Below are 22,786 nucleotides of genomic sequence, written 5' to 3'. Positions count from 1 at the left end.
GTTAATCAGGAAGCTCTGTCCGGCCAAATACAGTGCCATCATTAAGACACTAGATCAAAGTCTTGCTTGCTAACTTGGCCAACATGCAAACACAGTATAAATAACTTAAGAGTGTTTAGAAAGACGTTTAATCGTTCTAAGCTTAGGTTTCTTCCACAGACCTTCTCTACAGGGCCAAGAACACACCAGTCAAGCCGCCTTCAGCAGATGCTTTATGACTTAGAACCCACAAAAAGCATCAAAGTGGCAAGTCTTTTCCATGCTCACTGGGAAACAGTCCTGTAAATTTATGGCTGCTAATTCCAACCAACATAAAAGCGTTGTCTCCTCTCCTTCCAGCTCGACTGTATTCGTGCCAGATGAGAGAGCCAAGGTACCAAGAAGCAACGAAATGACATTTTCACAGAACTCAGAGCGTTCTCCCAAAGTGCAGGGAAATATACACATCAATGTAATTGACAATTTATTCATCCCACTGGCTGCTCTTATTTCATTCTGAAGCACTTGAGCAACTGGTACACGCTGATGCCTAGTCAAACCTTTTTAGGCAGCTGCAGGGAGGTAGTGGGTTGTCGCTGAGGGAGCCTGATAACCCCAGATGCCTCCCAAGCCCACGAGGAGCAAAGCCGTGGGACCAGATGGGGCAGCAACCCCCAGCGAAGGTCTGAGCTACCGGAGGTTTCTAGAACCTGAGGTTGTGTAGCTTTCAATAACCATGTCATCTCCCATTAATAACAACTTAGACTATCATTAAAGATTTGGGGTTTTGCCCAGAGTTATAACCAAAACTGCCATTGGTAAAGGCCTTTAAATTTCACCTTGTATTTGTCCAATCTGGTAGAAGCAGAGGGCCTTCTGGGTCCTGACCAGGGCCAACAGGAGAATACCACCCCCCCACCCCGCCAGGACAGGTGGAGTTCATCTCTTGGCCTCTTGACTTGGGCTTGGCCATGTGACCTGCATTATCGATATGATAACACAGGAGCATCCGTGCAGAGCCCTCTGGGTTTCCACCTGCACCCCCTGCCTCTCCCATGGACAGGAGAAGAGCTGCCTGTGGGCTGTCACTGCCCACAAGTCTGTACTTAGATTGCACTCAGGTGGAGCAGGCTTGAGCCCAGACCTCAGCGAGAGGCCAAGGCTAGCTGGACTCAGCCTGGAAGCAGTTGCCCAGCTGAGCCCAGCCCACATCAGCCAAGCCCCCACCAACCTTTAATGAGGGAGCTACATAAATGCTTATTATTAATTTTTCCACTGCATCTTGGGGTGGTTTGTTGCACAGGAAGAGCTGATGCAGAGAACAAAGGGAAAGTACAGGAAGCCAGGGGAATCCTGCACAATAGGTTCTCCTTCCTTCCTTCCCTGGACAAATGGGGGCAACTGACAGGATACAATTATGAAGTTCACAATCGCTTCAAAAGGCCCCCACGATTTCTCTAGGAACACCCCAGCTTCCGTGTCCCTCGGTGGGACAACTCCCAGATGCCCCCTACATAGTCTGTCACAGGTCCCCAGTGGGACTGAGACCTGTTTACCCACAGCGGTCACCAGCTCATAGCCCCACCCTGAATGGCCTCCCCCCCTTCCTGACCCCACCCGCACCCCATGCCCTCCTGCACATCACTGCCCATAGGAACACGTGCACCTGAATTCTCAACTCAAACTACGACACGGCTCATTTTACAAATAACATCAAGCACTTGAATGTGCCAGGCATCACGGCACACGGGTGACTTCACCTCTCAGTGCCTCAGTTTCCTCATCTGTAAAATGGGTACAAAACCAGTGTCCCTCAGGGCTGTGGTGAGAATAGAACACATAACGTGCCTCAAACAGGACCTGGCTCGTGGCAAAGCCTTCAATAAACGCTCCTATTTTCAAGCAATTCTTGCTTCTCCTTACTACCATCAGGCTTCCAAGCTGCATCCACCTATTGGAAAGAATGGGTAGCACTGAGGAAAAGAAAGAGGGAAAGAAGAGAAAGGAGAAAAAGGGATACATTCCATCTTCATGAACCCACTTTAAAAGTCTCGGCCAGCTGATGGCAGCACTGCCTTTAACTAAACCGTGAGCAGGGCCACAAAGGAGCTTACTCCGTCCGCTGTGTTCGATTCAGGACATTCTTGTGCACGGAGGGCAGAGGAAGCCTGAGAACCAGAGACAGAGACGGTACAAGAGGGGTGGCCGGGGGAGATGCCAGTGGAGCCCCACTCCTCGGTGCGTGTGGCTAGGGCACGCGAGCCCTTCCCAGAGGAACTGCCCTGAGTGAGGAGTATTTCAAACAGGCTCAGCAGGGGCCTGAAGACTTGAGTCTGCTGGGCGGAAGGCCAGGCTTGCCCCAGCCCCCACCAGAGCATTCCTGCGGCAGGGTGGGGGCTGCGAAGCAGGGTGCTCAGAGCTGCCTCAGGGGTGGGGTGGGGTGGGGGGCTTCGGATTCCACCAGGGGAGGAGGTGGATAATTCAGGGGAGGAGAGGATCACCCAGGTGGGATGAAAATTCCCCACCCTGATCACCCTGGGACCTGATTGATTACCTAGGGGAGGGTGGGGCTCTCCCCAGGTTGCTGCTTCTTGCTTCTTGCTGATAAAGTCTGCAGGGTGACAGCTTCCTAGCACAGTCCTCAGACCTCCATCCAAGCAGCGGCCGGGGAGGGGGAGGGATGACACCCCACTGCCCTGATTACACCTGGCTGGGCATCCATTTCTGTCTGACCCGCAGGCCACACGGCATGGTGGTATTCAGGGCCGTGCACCGTGGAACCCAAGGCATAGCCCGGCTTCGACCCCTGCTCTGGCCACCACCCACCTGTATGGTCCAGGCAAGTTCCTGAAACTCTCAGCACTCGGTTTCCTTTCCTATCAAGTGAGGATAACTCGGTCTCACCCTTCCAGGGCCACTGTGATGAAGAGATTCAAAACAAATGTGGTGGTGTCAGGATGCTGGGGGGCGGGGGGTGCCAAGTGAAGCCTTCCTGAAATTCCACGGAAAAAGGGATGCAGGAGACAGACCCTTCGACCCTTCCGCTCGCTCTTGGTACCACCCCTCCCCCCTCCAGCAAACAAACCCACCAGACAAACCACATGCACTTGAAGCTTCAAGGCCAGGAAGCAGATGGCACTGAGGCATCCCCGGTTTGTTGGATTCCGTGCAGGGCGCCTTCTACTGACTCAGACGCGAAGGCGGCTGCTGACTGTTCACCTCTGATCCGCCTGCCACCCCCGGTGGACAAAGGGAGAGAAAACTTCAGCAAAGAAACGAAACTCTCTTCTCTTCTGTGTCCATCTTGGCCTCTCCTGCTAGCCTCTCCTCTCAATCTAGTTCCACTTTCTCTTACGTTATAAACCACATAAAGAGTTTCTTTTCCACCACCTGCACTGGAGTGCTGCCGATGACCTCAGCACGATTATCGCATCCTACAGGGTGTGTGCGTTGCCTCGGTGGCTACAGTTCTGCACCCTCCCTGCGAGCCTGCCCTTTGCAAGGTGGCTTTGCAACCCTTCCCACCAAGGGCTGGAGCCTACTTCTCATCTCCCGGCTCCGAACCGGCCTGTGACTTGCTGTGGTCAACAGAGCATGGCAGAAGTGGCTCTGTGTCCTCCTCAAGCCCTAGCCTCAAGAAGCTGTGCATGTGCATCCTCTTGGAGCCCTGCCTAAGCTGCTGGGGGAGAGGAGCAGAGCAGAGGTAGGTCACCTGGGCCGAGGCTTCCTCCACCCATCAGCTCCCAGCCAACCCGGCAGCTGATGGAGAACGTGCCCGTCAGCCCAGAAAACCCAGCTAGACCAGCTGACCCAGTTGGCCTGAACTGCCAACCTGCAGAGTCGTGAACTAAATCCTTGAAGCTACTAAATTTTGCGGGGTTTGTGAAACAGCAAAAGCTGACATAGAATAGGGACTAAAAAAGACAAAGATTTAAACTTGCCTAACACTTTGCCTGTGTTCAGCTATCCTTCTTAAAAAAAAAAATCCTCATATCTTGGTCCTGCCGATGCTACACCTACTGACAGCAGGATCAAGTGTTTGACACTCTGGACAACGTAGAAAGCAGAGTTGTCCCCAGTTCTGGAGCAGGTGCAAAGCCACGCAGACACGGAACTAAAGTCAAGGTGAAAGACACAAGGCCACCGATCTATGAGCAACGGCTGGGGGGGATGAGTGCAGATGTCACATGTCACACATCAACATTCACAGGGAAGTCAGCTCTCCAGGGCAGCACATCTGAAAACTTCTTTCACTTGAACAACGGCCCACTGAGGGAGTGTCTCAGAGCCCCGACGCTTCCTGTTATTGTTCAGTTTGTTACATTTTGTGGAAGCTCTTTGTTTATAAAAGTGAAACCCAAAGATGTTTTATCTAACAGGAGAAACAAAGGAAGTGACAAAGAAACCTTGACCTCAAAAGACAAACCTTTAGCACCAAGATAAGACTTGAGTATTTATACCTGGAATTTCGCCCTTCCTTAGGCTACCACCATCCTTCTCAAGAAAATTCACACTTATTGCTCTTTGGTATTTATTTAACTTGCATTTATTCACTCTCTACTGCAGGTTAGAGTCTGTGCTAAAAAATGAGGACTAGGAGACACAGGCCAGGCCCTGGCCTCACAGAGCCTTAAGTCGAACATGGACAACACAGAAACATGATTATTATTTCACGTGACATGAATCTCATGTAACATGAGCAGATACCATGAACCGAAGCTCCTCGAGGGAAAGCAGGCAGCTTCCCGAGAGGACTGTACGTTTAAGGCAGGACCCCAGGGTTTAACTAGGATTCAAATTAAGGAAACAGAGTCACAACAAAGTATGGAAAGCTAGTTCTCCAAAGTTCTCTGGTCCTCCTACTCCAAATGGTTTGCCTTCTCTGAGAGCTGCTGTGCTGGAGGGGCAGCAAAGGCTCCAGCTCCGGGTCCAGAAGGAAGGGGCCCTGGGGCAGGGGTTCATCTCACAAGCTGGGCGTCAGGGAGCCCTGGGTTCAAACCCCAGCTCGTCACGTGGCCTTGGGTGAGTCACTGCAGCTGACTCGGCCTCCTTGCTCTTACTTGTAAATCCATGTAATGAGATCTGCCCTAGACAGTGCCGTGGTGTCACGGGGGGTTTAAAGGAGAGAGCACAAAGCAGTGACGCTGTTCATTCTCTCCTGAATCTGCTGCGGGGACAGGGCTGCGTGAGGACAGTTCACTTTGTCCAACTCCCCTTGGCAGCAGTGGGGCAACTGCAAGGCTCGGGGCTGGAGCCACCCGAAGTCTCCCTCATGTGTCAGGGGGGCCTCGAGGGGGCTGTGGGCTGGAACCCCCACTCGGGGCCTTTCCTCGGGGCCTGGGCTGCCTCACCACGGGGCGTGGCGGCAGGTCTCACAGGCAGGCCGGCTGGAAGCCTGTCGGGTTTGCTGCTCTCGGCTTTGAGGTCACTCAAAGTGACCTCACCTGGTCCCACCCAGATTCCAAGAGAAGGGAAAGCAGACTTCCCATCTTGAGGGGACCTGGCAAGGTTTTGGAAGAGCAGTGATACCACAGTGGCCATTTAGGGAATTTATGGTCCGTCACGGTGACCGATGCTGACGTCCCTCTGATGCTAAGTCCCTTTCATACAGAGATCTATGATTCCACGGGGTAAAGAAAAGATGAAAAGTGAGAATGCGAAGAAAGGCAAGTAGGGAATGTACGAGAAAGAGGAAACGCTTTTTGCGTTGGGACGGGGCCCCCATCGTGACCATCTGCTCTCCGTAATCAACCAGGGTCCTTGCGCTTCCTGGTGGCCCATCTCTAAGGTGAGAACACAACGAAGCACCATGAGAAGCACAATGACAACATCATTCAAGCGCCGGGCCTGCCACGCAGTTGGTGCCCCACCAACGTGATGAGCATTTATCGCTTATGCTCTGGGGCTCTGAGCTGTCCCGACCTTGGTTTGGCCCTACTGCCACTGCACGATAACAGAATCCCTTAGGTACCTGGAAACAGGGAAGCATCCTCCCTGACCCTCTGTCAGAGAGAGGTCACATCCACAGCAGCCCACCAAGCTAGACCACACAATCTCCCCAGGCCCTGAGGAACTTGGACATGAAAGAGCCCAGGCTGCGGCGCACTGGGCTTTAGTTGTCACTTACCCTTCACGCCAGCATCTCCCACTCCAGCCCCCATCTGCCTGGCATCCTGAAGGGATGACCCGTTATCTTCTCCAGCGGAGGCTCAGAAGTCCGGATGTCCTTTCTCCATCTACGACACACAGAATTGGCCACTTAGCGTTTTGTACACATTTTTTAAATGCCACAAAAGCCACACAGGGACTTGCCCCTCACCTGGCTGGGAGGGGGCGCTGAGAGATGAGGGCACAGTCATCCCTGGTGTCCGTGGGGGGCTTGGTTCCAGGACCCACAGATACCAAAACCCACGACTCTCAAGTCCCTTATTAAAGGGCACACGTAGTACATGAATACAACTGGCCTGCGTATTGGCGGTTCTGCATCCACAGATTCAACCACCCACGGACCAAAATTTTGAGAAATTGAATCCACGGATGTGAAGGGTGGACTGTACCTCAAAAGGCATTTCCTTCCTATTTTGATCCCTAGTCCCACATCTGGGCCAGGTAACCCAAGAGGGGACTTGCTTTACCAGAATGTTCTCTGCACCCCTATGCCAATGCTTAGATTTCCAAACCTCCGAATAGTCTTCCAGGTTAAAAAATGAACTAATCAGCACGGATGCCGTCTTCCCCATCAATTAAGTAACAGTTTGTTCCTTTACCCTTGCATTACATCAGCTCTAACAATTTAAAGAGCCCTGCAATCTTCAAGTCTAGGATTTGGAGATGGGACTAACCTGAATATGAAATTCCCAAATGATCTCATTTCTTTCTTTCCCCCCATCAACACCCTAACCTTTTCAGAATTACCTAAATACATAAATGCAGTCATCTTGCTTACAAACAAACAGAAAACAAAACACAACTATTAGATAAGAGCTCAAGGTTCCTTTGATCTTCACCACTAATACCCACAGCCTGCCACCCTGGCAGAGGTGGACATTGTCAGAACTTGGGAGGATATCTTTCTGGATCCATTCTGTGCATTCAAACATCCAATAACAATCAATCTCTTTCTCTCTCACACACACACGTTTCTTTTCTAAATAAACATTTATGTGTCACCGTACACGTTGCTTATTCCATTCTCAGGATGTTTCATCAGGGTCCCTACATCAGTATAAAAGGATGAGCTCATCCTTTGTTTTAAAAAAAACTCTTTCGTCACTATTTCACAGTCTCACTGCCCCGCCAGGCTGTATAATTGGACTCTGACCTCCTCGCCAGCACCTCCCCTGGCATGCTCCCCAGCAGATGGCATACACACCCGCCTTCATTCCCTGGAATCACACTTTCTGCCCTGGAATAGGCTCCCTGCCCTCTCTACATACTTGAGAAGACTCAGCTTTCAGGCCTGGAGGCAATATACTTGGTCTTGAATCCCAGTTGAATCTCTCAGACAAGTTCCTTAATTGTTACTTATTTGGGTTCCTTCTGTGTAAAGTGGGGTGACAGCACCTGCCTCAAAGGGTCGTTCTAAGGATCAAGTAAATAACCATGGCCTGATTCAGGTTACTTAGCAGATGCTCAGTAACTGTTAACCACCGCCATCACCAACACTGGTCACTGTCATCTCCACCATCACTTTTTGTTTAACCTGTAATAATTTTAAACCCACTTTCTTTCTTAATTCAGATTTTCCTCTGAACCCCTATTTCACATGTAGCTAGGGCTACTGAAAAATAATCCCGATAAGCTTCAAGCCCCATTGACATCACTTACAATGTCTTCTTTTTTTAATCTTTTTTTTTTCATGGAAAGGCATTTTATTTTAAATATAGCAGTGTGCACATGTCAATCCCAAACTCCCAATCCATCCCTCTCCCCCACCCCTCACCCCGACAACCATAAGTCTGTTCTCTATGTCCCTAAGTCTGTTTTGTACAAATAAGTTTATCTGTATCTTTTTTAAGATTCCACATGTAAGTGATATCATATGACATTTGTCTTTCTCTGTCTGACTTACTTCACTTAGTACAATAATCTTCAAGTCCATCCATGTTGCTGCAAATGGCAATATTCCAGTCTTTTTAATGGCTGAGTAGTAAGTCTATTGTTTATATGTACCACATCTTCTTTATCCATTCATCTGCTGGTGGACATTTAGGTTGCTTCCATGTCTTGGCTATTGTAAATAGTACTGCACTGAATATTGGGATGCAGGTATCTTTTCAAATTAGAGTTTTCATCTTGTCTGAATATATGCACAAGAGTGGGATTGCTGGATCATACGGCAACTCTATTTTTAGTTTTTTAAGGAACCTCCATACTGTTCTCCACAGTGGCTGCACCAATTTACATTCCTACCAACAGTGTAGGAGGGTTCCCTTTTCTCCACACCCTCTCCAGCATCCATTTTTGTAGATTTTTTTGATGATGGCCATTCTCACTGGCATGAGGTCATATCTCATTGTAGTTTTGATTTGCATTTCTGTAATAATTAGTGACGTTGAGCATCTTTTCAAGTACCTCTTGGGCATCTGTATGTCTTCTTTGGAGAAATGTCTCTTTAGGTCTTCTGCCCATTTTTTGATTGGGTTGTTTGGTTTTTTTTGATATTGAGCTGAATGAGCTATTTGTAAATTTTGGAGACTAATCACTTGTCGGTAGCATCATTTGCAAATATTTGCTCCCATTCTGTGGGTTGTCTTTTCATTTTATTTACGGTTTCCTTTGCTGTGCAAAAGCTTTTGAGTCTAATTAGGTCCCATTTGTTTATTTTTGTTTTTATTTCCATTACTCTACACAATATCTTTTGATCTTTGCTAACAGATCAGTAAGAGGTCGGGTTAATTTACAGGCCGCTGTATCCAAGTGGGTTGCACAGTCACACAGAGCAAAGGGGAGTTAGTGAGGAAAGGAAGGTTATCCTTTCAAGGGACAAAAAAAATCCAGCGCTTCCTCCATTATATTGTTTCCATTTTAATATTAAGTATGGACAAATAAAATAACTAGGTATCAACACCTTATTCTCATGAGCTTGTACAATTATAAACCCAAGCACAATGATAAATCATATAAGAACAAGAATGTAAACCAATACAATTAGAAGTAACAAGATTAATTTAATGTAAGGGATGATGCTGTTTTGCTGAAACTCCTCCCTTGTGACATGAATATAGTGGAGCTGCATCTTCTGTGAGTGAAGGGCTAACGGAAGAGAATCGATCAGGAATCACCCTTCGAGGTAAGCTGCTGTGTAGACAGGGTCCCAGCAGGGAGAGTCTCCCACACACACACTACCTGGGGAAACCGCAGACTCGGAAGGGAAGAGCAGGCAGAACTGCTCACGCAATTGAAAAGATTCCAGCCTCTCCTCCACTCTCTGCGTTCTCCTCCCACGTGTCTCTGCCTGAACCTCTGTGAACTTCATCCTCTTGCCCCACTAGACTGCACCTGCCTTCCCCTGAGCCAAAGCATCATCTACGCCCTCAGCCCCCCTGCTCCCTCCTCCTACACTCCAACAATTCCAATCTGCAGTACGACTTGGCCCCAAGGCAAATTAAACAAACACAAACCAGAGGCAGGACTGAAAAATACCTGGGCAAGGCTCAACTCTTCCTGGGTTTGCACCCGTGGCTGCACAGCTCAGAAGGTTAAGCAACAAAGCGAGTCCCACAGCCAGGTCACACCTCAGATCCATTACAGCAGAATTTCTGGGCATGGGACCCATGCAGCCTTACTTGTCAAAGGCCGTTGGGTGATTCCAATGTTCAGTGAAGGTTGAGAACCAGTGATCTAGTGATTAATGGCTTTCAATCTCTTTGGACGTCTGCCCACAGTAATAAACACAGTTCGCATCATGACCCAGACCTACATGCATACCTACAAAACAGAAACAAACATTCTAGAAAACAATACCTAACTCTCACATCCTGTGTTCCATCCCATTCGCTTTTACTGAAAGCAATGCTGGACGTGCTCATTCATGAGTCACAAACCACTGGTCCACTGGGGGTCACAACCCTCAGTTTAATAAACATTGCCTCCGATGACCCAGAATATACTCAGGTGAACTATGAACTGCCATCCTTAAAATAAAAATACACTTCAAACATCCCAAAGAGGACACATGAGCCCCTGCGCATGTCCACACCTCAGTCCATTCTGAAAACCTCTATCAAACTCCCAGTCTTTCACGTGACAGAACAGGAAAGGCCAAGTGCACATGTCCATCCCCCCGGTGTGCACAGACGCCTGGTTATGTTCTGCTTTGCCTGCTCACCGTGATTTCACATTTACATTAGCAGGCAGCATTTCATGTATTTGAAAATCCTGACGCTATTATCTCGTGAACCCTCAAACTTAGAGCGTTTAGAGCTTAATTAGGCTGTCTCAGTGGGTTGGCTCAGAGGTGCTGGTCTTCATTTTTCCTTTGTCCATACACCCCGGTGTATCCCACAGCATGGAGCATGAAGCAGGCATTTGCATTAATACCTGCTGACTGAGTTTTAGCATGCTGGCAAATATTTCCAACATGGATTTATCAAAATAGTACACTAGGGAGGCTGATAAACCTACCTGGCCTTACAGAAAAGGGGGTTTACTGTCCCCAACCATATCTCAACAGTTACCATGCTCCTAACATCAGGCTATAGTTGTAGGTATCCCATGCTCTTGCCACCCGAGCAGATTTGAATTAAATTTTGCTGCCAGCACCCATTTTCCACGAATGTTTCTGCCGTAGCACCCTTAAGTGTTTAGGACAAAGTTTTCTGAGCACCTGAGAGAAAAAAACCCACCAAGCAAAAAGCTATTAGTCAACTGGTTTTGACTGTGAAAAACCTAATAACTGCCGGATGGGAGGGGAGTCTGGGGAGAATGGATACATGCACACGTATGTACAGCTGAGTCACTTTGCTGTGCACCTGAAACTATCACCACATTGTTAATCGGCTATACTCCAATATAAAATAAAAAGCTTTAAAAAATCACTGAAAATCCCACTTAAAAAAAAAGATGATCCCATTTTTTTAAAAAGAGAGAAATACAACTCACCAAACCCTCACAAATCTACAGAAGAGATATGAAATCGAGCTTATGGGGGGCATATATGACATGCTATAAAATCTTACACACGGAATGTTAAAACACCAGCAACGTGAAGACTGTATCTGTGTATAAGCAAAATAGAACTGTATATTAAAAAGAGATGCAGACTTTCTGAGACTTCCTTCTGAGTCTGGGTGAAAGGCTGGAATGGCTTGGGAAGCGGTCCCAGCCTTCCTGTGTTGGTCTCACAACGTGTGGACACGAGAAGCGTGTCCCCAGCAAAGGGCAGCTGCTTTCCATTGGTTACTTACGCACTTCAACATGGCCGTGTTCTGAGCAGAAATGCAAACCCATTTCAAAACGACGCTGGTTTCCTAGCAAACCGGGATTTCTCTAGCGAACGTGGAAATGTGTTCAACCTGGACAATTTTAAATTATCTGAAGTTATTGTTTAATTTATGGAGGAAAGCTAAATTTATGAAAGTGGGGGTCTTGATCACAACTAGCCATCGACTAAACGGGTGTTGTTTAAGCATCTATTAGATGCAATGCACTGTGGGAAATACAGACTCACTATTCTCATCAGAAGCTCTAAAGCCCTTAAAGATTTTAAACTAAAACCCTCATGATAAAAGCAGGTTGTGGGTTGTGCAGGGCCTCCTCTTTGCTCTGTGGTAGACGATGTGGTAGATACATACAATGGGATATTACTCAGCCATAAAAAAGAATGAAATAATGCCATTTGCAGCAACATGGATGGACCTAGAGATTATCATGCTAAGTGAAGTGAGTCAGACAGGAAAGACAAATATTACATGATATCACATAAATGGAATCTAAAAAATAATATGAATGAACATATTTACAAAACAGAAACAGACTCACAAACATAGAAAACAAACTTACAGTTACCAAAGGGGCAAGGAGGGGAGAGGGATAAATTAGGAATTTGGGATTAACAGATACACACTAGGACATATAAAATAGTTAACGAGGACCTACTGCACAGCACAGGGAACTATATTCAATACCTTGTAATAACCTATAACGGAAAAGAATCTGAAAAAGAATACATATGTGTATATGTTTAACTGAATCACTTTGCTTTATATGTGAAACTAACACAACATTGTAAATCCACTATACTTCAATTTTAAAAAAAAGAATACGCTACTTGAAACCTTAAAAAAAAACAAAGCAGGTTGAAGAGAACAGGTTACCAACTGGTATTGCCAATATTAGTTGTGTTAAAACATTGTTTCATAATCCTAACAACTTGGGGAATGTGGAGTTACACAGAGTAAAACAGGTTCCTTTTGTTGCTAGAGTCTCTAGGTGAATATGACCTTGAAGGGTTCAAGTATGTTCCAGTGCCTATCTCCCAAATTTTTTTGCCCAAAGAGCTTTTGTTAGTGAATACCTCAGGATTAGGCGAGCTGTGAGACGGTGACCTGGAGTATTTTTCCTCCCTCTCTTTTTCCTTTCCTTTTTTCCTCTCCTTTTCTTTCAATTAACTGTATTGGGGAAAGGCATTGCCATCTATCTGTCTAGGGGAAAGGATGGCGACGGAGCTCCACGGCAAACCGTGCTGCTGTTATCAAGGGAAGACCCCCAAGGCTGGCTCACAGGGCAGCAGCCACCAGCCCTGTGGAGCTATTGACCACTTGAAGTGTGGGGAGTCCGCGTGGACGTGTGCAGAAAATACACACCAGGTTCTGAAGACTCAGTACAAACATAGTAAAATACCTCATTAACGGTGTTTTACACGGACCACATGTGGAAATATCTTGATACATTGAATTAAATAAAATATATTATTAAAATTCATTTTACCTACTTCTTTTAACATTTTTTTAATGTAACTACTAGAAACTTTAGAATGACATGTAGCTCACATTATATTTCTATTGGACAGCATTTCTCTGTGAAACAGTTCTCAAAGCCTTACGGGCTCCTAGTACTCCTGTCTCTTACTCCTTGGTTGGTGTACTTGCTGTATTCTGAAAACACAGACACTCCCCCCCACACAAAGACACAGACACACAGACACACACACACACACACACACACACACACACGGAGGAAGCTCAGCCTAAAGCCCCTCACCCTCTGCTGCCACCTTCCGCTCCAGTCCTTAAAGGCTTTCCTTTAACGTTCATCTCACAGTACAGCAGGTCACTGCGCGCACGTATGAAGAACTGATGACATGCCCGCACTATGCCAAGTACTTTCCCCCGACTCCCTTACACCATCCCAGCAGCCTCATGAAGCAGGTGGCATTAGATTCTCCATGTAAAGCAGGACGAGGTGAAATGACCTGCTTAGCACCATGAGCTGGTCATGGCAAAACCCAGATTTGTCCCCACTGTCCCTACCTTTAACCCCCTCCGTGGCCCTTGCCCCCTCCCCAAGTCTGCTCTGGGATCCGCTGTCTCACGTGTCCCTCACTCCTTTGAAATCTCTCTGCACTCGATTAACATATTTTAGTTTATATGCATTTTCACAGCATGGATTGATCTCGATTTTGCCTGACCCACACAGTTTTCTCTGAAGACCAGGATGCACTCTGCTCTTGTTTAAGTCGTCACAGAACATGGCACTTTGGAACCCCAGTCAGCGTTAGATTAATATACAGCATATTATATACCTCAATGTCCTCCTCTCACCACCTTTTACAAATAACAGACTTCTGCTGTTGAAAAGGAAATTGGCGTGGACACCCACCGCTGACAGGCGGAACCTAAAAGTGGGGGCAAAGGAGAGCAGCTGGGCGTCTAAGGTCCCCTCTGGCGGGGCCACCTGTGAGGACCTTCGCAGTTTCTCTCTTTCAGCTCATACTGTCAGGGTGACCCTGTTCTTGACCGTGTCCCTAGAGGGCATCCTGACCCCCACCTACCCAACCTTAGAAAACTGCCTGAGAAGAAACTGATGCGGGAGTGGAGGAGGGAAATATGCAAGGAATTAGGAGAGTAATTACGGGTATTTCCAAAACATGAACACTTCTGGGAAGGCTAGAAGACTCTTCATCCTTCAGCTATTTTGTTGTCTGAAGCGGGCACAAAAAAAGTCAGAATGAAGACCCACAGTCATACAAATAAATCATTCCAAATGCTGGCGTTCCATGAGAATAGTAACATTTCCCAATAAAACACCTCCTGCTAACAGTTCTAAGAACATTTATTCCGAGGAATAATTTATTTTTTGTTAATAGAAGTTATAACATCAATGAAAAATAAGGATTCAAATTTGCTATATATTTTCTATTCCTTTCCCAAAGGTTTTGTGTAATTGAGAAATTTTAGATTACTTCCGATTACTTGAAAATAGACTTATTGGTTAACTTTCCTTATGCAATGATCTCGGTTTTTCCCTCAGAAGCTGGGCTGCTGTGACTTCATGAAATTTTTCTCACTTCTGTGGACTAAGATCTGGGGAGGGGCATCCCTCCTCTCCTGGTGGATCATCCTCTACTCTGATACGTTTTGTTTCAAAGGACAAGTCGAGAACTTTGTTGCCCCTTGACAATCTAAACCTTAGCACTACATTAACTCACTAAATTAGATTCTTTGACCTTTGCTTAAATATGTAAGATTAAATTAAATAAGATCTACAAGATTTTGAATAATTTTCTCAAATAAATAGGTTAACTATTTTGGAAAAGTCTTATCTTCAGAATGACCACGAGTTCTAGGAATGCATATACATCCATGATAATTCTGCAACCATTTCTATTTCTATTCTACCAGTTAAGGAAAGGGGCCAAGGAGAAAACTATGGAGATTCCTTAAAAAACTAAAAATAGAATACCATATGACCCAGCAATCCCACTACTGGGCATATACCCAGAGAACACCATAATTCAAAAAGACACATGCACCCCAGTGTTCATTGCAGCACTATTTACAATAGCCAGGTCATGGAAGCAACCTAAATGTCTATCAACAGAGGAATGGATAAAGAAAATGTGGTACATATATACAATGAAATATTACTCAGCCATAAAAAGGAACAAAATTGGGTCATTTGTAGAGACATGGATGGACCTAAAGATTGTCATGCAGAGTGAAAAGTAAGTCAAAAAGAGAAAAACAAATATTAACGCACAGATGTGGTATCTGAAAGAAATTGGTATAGATGATCTTATTTACAAAGCAGAAACAGATACACAGACATAGAGAACAAACATATGGATACCAAGGGGGAAGGGGAGTGGGATGAATTGGGAGATTGGCATTGATCTATATACACTATTGACGCTATGTATAAAATAGATAACTAATGAGAACCTACTGCACAGCACAGGGAACTCTACTCAACACTCTGTGGTGACCTAAATGAGAAGGAAATCCAAAAAAGAGGGGATATATGTATACATATAGCTGATTCATTTTGCTGTACAGTAGAAACTAACACAATATTGTAAAGCAACTACACTCCAACAAAAAAAAAAAAAGGAAAGGGCCCATAGTTCATTTGTTTATTCACTTTAACAAACATTGGCTGGATTTTGCTGCCGGTCTCAGCAGAACACTGCAGGGACACACCTGAAGGCGATGCAGAAGATGAGTGTAGTTTCAACGAGGGAGCAAGAAGAAAGGCATCTTAGAGGAAACCACTTGGCCAAAAGCAGATGTGCCAAGGTCAAAGTATTAGAATCCCAGGTGGCTCTGGGAGGACTGGGGATGGGAGTGAACAGGCAGCCCAGGAAAGGGCCTGGACCAGGGAGCAGGGCTTCCATTGTACAATGTAAACCTAGGGGAGCCACTGAGATCTCTGTGTTGGAGGGGGTGGGGTGCTGGAGGTAGAAGGACCACTTAGAGCCGATAATGAAGACCTGAACCATGAACTATGGCGTTGAACTAGGAAAGGCAGTACCAGACACTAGAGCTGTTACAGAAGGCGACTGCTGCACATGAGGAAACTCCAATAGGGCCCCCAAGAGGACAAGGAAGCCGGGCGAAGGAGTTGGTGTGGGCAGGTGGATGATTATTTATTTTTAGGTAAGTTGAGTCTAAATTGAAAAGTCCAACACTAGTTGAAAAATCAACAGGCGTAAATGTGTCTTTCCGTTTCAGGATAGAAAGTCCCCTCCCCCCAAACCCACCTACACAGATAGAGAATGAAGGACGAGGGGTAACAGCTGCCCTTGTGATCCACAAGACCAGGGGTCAAGCTTCCTGTGTGGGAAGCAGGCATCCTGACTGCTGGCCTTATTAAGACTAGAGGAATCGAGTGGGTGAGTATTCCACTTTTGGGTGAGTTGAGTCTTGAGGTTCTGGGGGCGGGGGGCCTCTAGAGCATGGCCACTGCGCCACTAAGAATGAAATCTCGTTCCAGCCCTCCGTTTGAGGTCAGTTCTATCTGTTGTGGCCCAGGACATTAGACAAGTTGCTCACCACGCAGCCAGTGTGGGAGCCACCCAACCTTGGGCTTCATCGGAAAGCTTCAGCATGGTACCCATGTTCTCAGTTCCTGCATTTTTGAAGGATTATCCCATTCAAGGACAAGGCAAACAAACAGTTCTTTCCAGCATTCTCTCCTATCATTTACTTTTGCCAAAAGCAGTAGATAGTTAAAGCTCGAAAACGCCAACAAAGAAAACCACGTGACAATAACTCAAAATAACTTTTCCAGTGGAAAGGTTAGTTTATAAGCTACATCTTGAAAGGAACCTAATTTTTGTTAAAAGAGATATGTTCTGGTTTTTGAACTTCCCCTTTAAAAATTATCCAAAACAAACGACTACAAAAGGTATTAGGCATAGTTACCACTCCTTCTCTACAACAGTCCTTATTTGTTTATTCACTGAGGCTCCATTCATTCTAGATACCCATCGCTGTGTAACAAATCACCACAAGACTTAGCGGCTTAAAACAACCATCATTTTATTCTCTCTCTGGTTTCTGAGGGTCTGGAATTCAGGCAGGATTTGGCTGGATGGTTCTGGCTGAGAGTCCTGAATGAGACTGCAGCCACAGACAGAGGAGATGGAGCTGGAACAAAGCAGAGGGGGGCACAGCTAGCACAAGTGGAGAGTGGCCAGGCATCTTTCTCTTACTTCTTGTAGGTTCAGACCATGTGGTCTCTTTCCATGGACTAGTTTGGGCTTCCTCACAGCATGGTGGCCTCAGAACGGTCCAGAGAGTAAGGAGGAGAATGCATCATCTTTTCCAACTCATCCTCAGAAGTAATGCAGTGTTATTTCTGCCACATTCTACTGGTTACAAGTGAAACTCAAACCTGGCCAGATTCAAAGGGAAGAGATTAACCTTCATCTCTCGATGGGAGTGGGGGTGGGGTGGGCAAAGAGAACATGTAGGGTGGGTGATGATGGTGTGTCCATCTTTAGAGAAATACAGTCTCCCCCAATCTAAAGTCAGCTGTGTACGGCAGACGTCACATACAAGGATGCCATCACCATTCTCATTTTCCAGGTATGTAAATCAGGCAAAGCATCTCTAAGCTGCTTGTCACATAGAGGAGGGAAAGAAACCATCATATCTGGTTTTTTTTTAGCACATATGCAACTTTAAAGATAATATAACATGTGGAAAGTACTTTGTGAACTTGAAGTTGTTGTGGTCATTCAATGCAATTTGGAAACATCTCTGAAAAGTTTGTTATCTCTGAAATTCTGACATATTATCAAGGGAGATGACGCTTTCCTTGGCAAGCTTTATCTACTTAACAAATAGCACTTGATGAAGTGAGTCAGAAAGAGAAAAGCAAATATTGTATATTAACACATATATGTGGACTATAGAAAAATGGTGCAAATCGGCCGGTTTGCAAGGCAGAGATAGAGACAGAGATGTAGAGAACAAACATATGGACACCAAGGGGGGAAAGTGGGGAGGGTTGGGGGGGGATGAATTGGGAGATTGGGATACCAAATTGTACACTCTAAATATATGCAGTTTATTGTAAAAAATATAAAAGTAAAAAATTAAAAAAAAAAAAGAAGCAAATGGCAAGAGAAAATATAAAAAAAAAGAAAAGAAGCAAACAAAAAAAAACAAATAGCACTTGAATCGCCCTCGGAAAGTATGTGGGTATTTCCTAGAGTTTCATTTAATAGAGAACTTGGAAAGTAAAAACCATTAAGACTGGCCTTATAAACTGTTTCTCATTGGAAGAGGCAGTAAGTACAGTTCTGGGCAAGGAATGCTTGCCTTGGGCTGCGGTTTAGGAGAGAAAGGGCAACACAGCAGATGCCAGGTGATCAGTCAGGCTGCTGTCCCCAGAAGGGAAGGTCCCGTGGGCAACATGAGCATCTGCAAACTGACGTTCACTTCTTCTGGGTTCAGCCAACTCTTTATTTCACATCTTCCTGGGTTTTGTCCATTTTAGTTCTGATTTTTTAAATCTTTGATTCAAGGTTGACACATATAAATATATATATATATATACACACACACACATGTATGACAACCTTGAATCAAAAACTTAATAAAATGTTTATCTCAGGATATTTAATGAACTTATGTTGGAAAACTGCCGTTTTCTTCTGCTTCGGGGTGTGTATGTGTGTCTAGAGAGCAGTGAACATTTTATCCCCTGAATGTTTCGATTCTCAAACTCTGTTTTCTTCTGATTGCAGCTCTGCGTGTGTGTTGCCTGCCCCGTTCTGCTCCTTTTATGATAGATTTTCTTTCCCAGACCAGCAGTGAGCTGACGCAGACAAGGGACAGGGCCTGGGGTTGCTAACAAGGTTTCTTGATTCATAGGCGCCCTCTGCTGTTAATTTGGTGAAGTGCAGTTTCTTTACTGTGTCGTACACTTCTTGGCAAGGATTCTGATCTTGTGATGCTCTTTAATCTCTGAAGTACTCTAATTTTATCCCTTCATTGTTCTTTCTCCACATCGTCTCCAAGGGGCAATGCCCTTCCAAGGTTCCTCCTTCTGTCTCGAAGCCTCGGGTCTCACGCGCATTCCAGTGGTTCCACCCAGGATGGGGCTTGTCTTTCTAGCGGTGGTGTTCCTTGGGCTGGGTCACCCTGGGCTCCCCAGATGTCTGTCCTTTTCTCCACCTGTTCTCTACTGTCTCTACCCACTGCTTCCCGACAGGGGTGGACTCCAGAGCCGCCTGGACTTGGGTGTTTCTCACATTACTCACAGGTAACTTGGAAGTTTGTAGAACTCTGTCTCCTTGAAATAGAGATGGCACGTATAAACAATGGTTTTCTTTGCTCTAGTTGTTGATTTGAGTTATTTGTTTATTTATTTATTTATTTGAAGTTACACAAAGATATTTGGACCTCAGCAACCGCTACTCTTCTACTGTAACTCAGAGCTCTATATGTTGAAATGCCATTTACGGCGTTAAATATGTCCATTCTACCCAAACCTACTTACTCTTCATGATACAAGAATGTCTCAGCACAGCATTATAGATAACCTTTTAAAAAGGAACACTCTGTCATACTCGTACGCCTTCACACACACACACACAAAACCAGTTGTTTAAAATACTGACAACTAAAGCAGACCCGAAGCGAAAACTCAGCTCCCACCAAAACATCCAAACCTGTCCCGACCAGATCGGCCGAGGCCAGAGCCCCTGACAGCATCTGCTACCCAGGATGAAATCTCAGGTAGCCTTAGTCACTGGGAAAGCCGCATCTGAGTTTCAAGCTGCTCCGGGATTTTTCAAGTTTCTGCCTAAATTGAGATAATCCATGGGGTTGGAGAAGGGCACTGCCCCGACACGCCCCACGGGAGGGAGACACTGCCCCTGCAGCTCCAGAGGATGACGCTGGGGGGGGAGGTGGGGGGTCTGGGGGGGAGGGAAATAGGCCCTTCCCAGGAGCACGGCGGGCCTAAGGGCGGGGCATTCCTCTCCCTGCCTCTGCCCCCTCCACCCACAGCAGCCTTCATTCAGGCCTGCTGGGAGCTGGTATCAGAATCCTGGGCTTCCCCGCAGGGTGAATGAGGCTGGTTGACACTGACTTTGTCCGTGGGTCAACCTGACGGATCACACACCCTGGATCAGATGCCTCCTCCCCTGACCCAGCGCCCCACTCCCCTCCTGGTGTTTCCTAGGGTGCCCCCCCACACCTCTTCCCCCCATGAATCACTTACGCTCAGATCTCTGCTCAGGGCCTGCTCCTAGGGGCACCGGGACTGAGACAGCCTCCTGGGGAGGCCTCTCCTCCGGCCTCCCAGAGCCTCCACTGGGACAGCCATCACCCAGGTCGGAGCCAGGAAGATGCCCCCAAACAGGGCGAAGAAGGACAGGGGTCGTGCTTGCAATGCCCCCCGGCCTGGGAGGCTCCCGAGCAGGTCCTGAGGGGAGCGTGCAGAGCAGAGCCTGGACCACTGGCGTGGCCGCTGCTGAGTATTTAAAGGGCCGGTGGGGACGAGGCCCCTCGGCGTCCTCTGACCCGGGCCTGCGGACACACTAACGTCTCTGTACTTATTTGCGGGAGGGAGGAATTCCGTGTGAGGAAACCACACTAACGTAAACCCTGTTCCCCACAGAAGCCTCTTCCAGTCAGCACGTAAACATCAGGGAACATTTGTTTCGTGATGTGACAGAGAAATCAGGGCATCGGGCCGAGCTGGAGTTGAATTCTACAGAATCCCTCCCGCTGCCACGGTGGGGGCTCTGAAAACCCAACACCAACCCCCAGCATCCTCTCTGCTGCGCATTCTTGGGGGAGGTCGCGTGTGGAAGGAGCTGTCATCTGTGGAGATGCGGATGTGACTCACGGTCCCTTCCCCAGCCCCCTCCTCTGCCACGAGGCTGGTGTGCACTCCACGTCCCCACCCCACCCCACCCCCTGTTACAGGCAGGAAGCGGCATCCCAGCATCCAGGTGTGCAGTGGAGCCCATGAAATACCAACTGAGTGGCTGAGATGAATGCACCTGTGCCCCAGGTAGGGCCCACCTGAAGGATTCAGACAAGGACAATCTACCCGGATCCTGTTTCAGAAGACGCCACACAAAGCTCACATCCTACCAGGAGCAAGGGAAGCATTTCAACCACAGGAGAAAAAGATGAACATTTATAGACAAAATCAGTGCTGCTTTGAATTCTTGGAGAGATCAGTTCATCAAATCAACTCATTTTTAAATTTCATTATGTTACAATAATCAACACTTTTTAATACACATTTCATGCCTGGTATGGGGTTAGATGCTGGGCACACGGCCAGGAAGAGGCAGGCTCCAGCTGGACCCTTCCCTTAAGGAGCTTTGTGAGAAAGGCCAATCTACTGCCATCAATCCACTGAATATTGTATGACTAATTCTCCTGTAAATATCTACTTGGTCTGCTGTGGGTCTGCGGGATCTGGTCACAGAGCCCAGATAAGGAATGCCTAACCATTTAGGCATTGAAACCTCAAAGAACTAAACAGGGCTTTATTTAAAATGTGTTCTAAATCGCTCTCCCTTAAGTAAGCAGCCTGTCAGGAGAAATGTAACTTCTCTGTGATGATCTGGGACCTTGATCATGGGACGTTTGATGGTCAACAACCTTCAGTGCATATTTCTGCATGAAGGCTTCTCCTCCTTCGCTGTAAGGAGCATTATAAGTGCAAGCACATAGGGAGACTGGCCACAGATGTCCACCTGGATACACCTTGCCAGGAAAAATAAAACCAAGCAGCATACTACCCTCCTCTGTTGTCACCTGCCTCTCGTCAAAGGGGATGTGGATGTAGGATTTCCAGGTGATGCAACACTGCTGCTTTTCTAAACAGATCCCCAAAGCCAGGACACAAGCTTCCCCAACCTCACTTGTTCAAAGTCACGGTCAGTGCTCTCTCTCTCTATGATTACATCTAGCAGTATAATAAGTAGGTGATCGCACAGCACTGCATTCAGCGCGGCAGCCCCTGTGGCAGAGGCCAGGGCTGCTTCCCAAGTGCCCACACGCCCCATCTATTTCTTGCATATGGGGAGTCTATGGGATTGGGTTCTGTCCAGGTAAACATGGGCAGAAGTGATGTGTGTCCTCCTCAGATGCAGCATTTATCCCCCCAGTCTCCAGCCCCCTCGCCCCTCCTGAAGTGACCCTGTAACCATGTGTTCCCGACAACACACTGCAGGAAGGACAGCTCGGGGCCCTGAGCCCCCACCTGCAGAAGAGCCGTCCAACACGCACTGCCAGACATACACCTTTGTGTGTTAAACCCTGAAAGTTTGGGGTTTATTTACTAACCTCGGGAAAAAATTGCAACCATCCAGTCAGGCTGCGGCCACTCTGCATCTCTGTTACTAGGACACCTGGAGTAAAACGCGCAGAGGCCCGGCCCCCATTCAGGACCTCTGTTATTGTCCTCACTGCCCATCAGACCGAACAATTACACATGCATAACTCTTTGTAATAGTCTCTTTTGTGGCAGGGGCTGTTCTTAGCTGCATTTCACATATGAAGAAACTGTGGCCCAGAGAGGTTCATTCATTTGCCTCAATACACACAGCTGGTGAGTGGAGGTCCCGTGGCCTTTTTTTTTTTTTAATAAATTTATATATTTATTTATTGGCTATGTTGGGTCTTCGTTGCTGTACACAGGCTTTCTCTATTTGCAGTGGGCAGGGGCTACTCTTCGTTGTGGTGCGCGGGCTCCTCATTCCCATGGCTTGTCTTGTTGCAGAGCACAGGTTCTAGGCATGTGGGCTTCAGCAGTTGAGGCCCATGGGCTCAATAGTTGTGGCTCACGGGCTCTAAAGCACAGGCTCAACAGTTGCGTGCAGGCTCAA

General features: G+C 46.9%; 1 protein-coding gene across 1 annotated transcript in view; it reads right to left on the bottom strand.

Annotated features, from left to right (window-relative positions):
* The window catches only part of RIN2 (Ras and Rab interactor 2), a 215,060-nt gene that overhangs the window by 164,521 nt on the left and 27,753 nt on the right, over positions 1–22,786 (bottom strand). The window contains exon 2 of the mRNA XM_057701283.1: positions 6,107–6,215. The gene's annotated coding sequence lies outside the window, so the exon portion shown is untranslated. The remainder of the gene's footprint in view (positions 1–6,106; positions 6,216–22,786) is intronic.

The sequence above is a fragment of the Hippopotamus amphibius genome, chromosome 12, assembly GCF_030028045.1.
Source record: "Hippopotamus amphibius kiboko isolate mHipAmp2 chromosome 12, mHipAmp2.hap2, whole genome shotgun sequence".
NCBI lineage: Eukaryota > Metazoa > Chordata > Mammalia > Artiodactyla > Hippopotamidae > Hippopotamus > Hippopotamus amphibius.
This window is presented reverse-complemented; position numbering and strand designations above follow the sequence as displayed.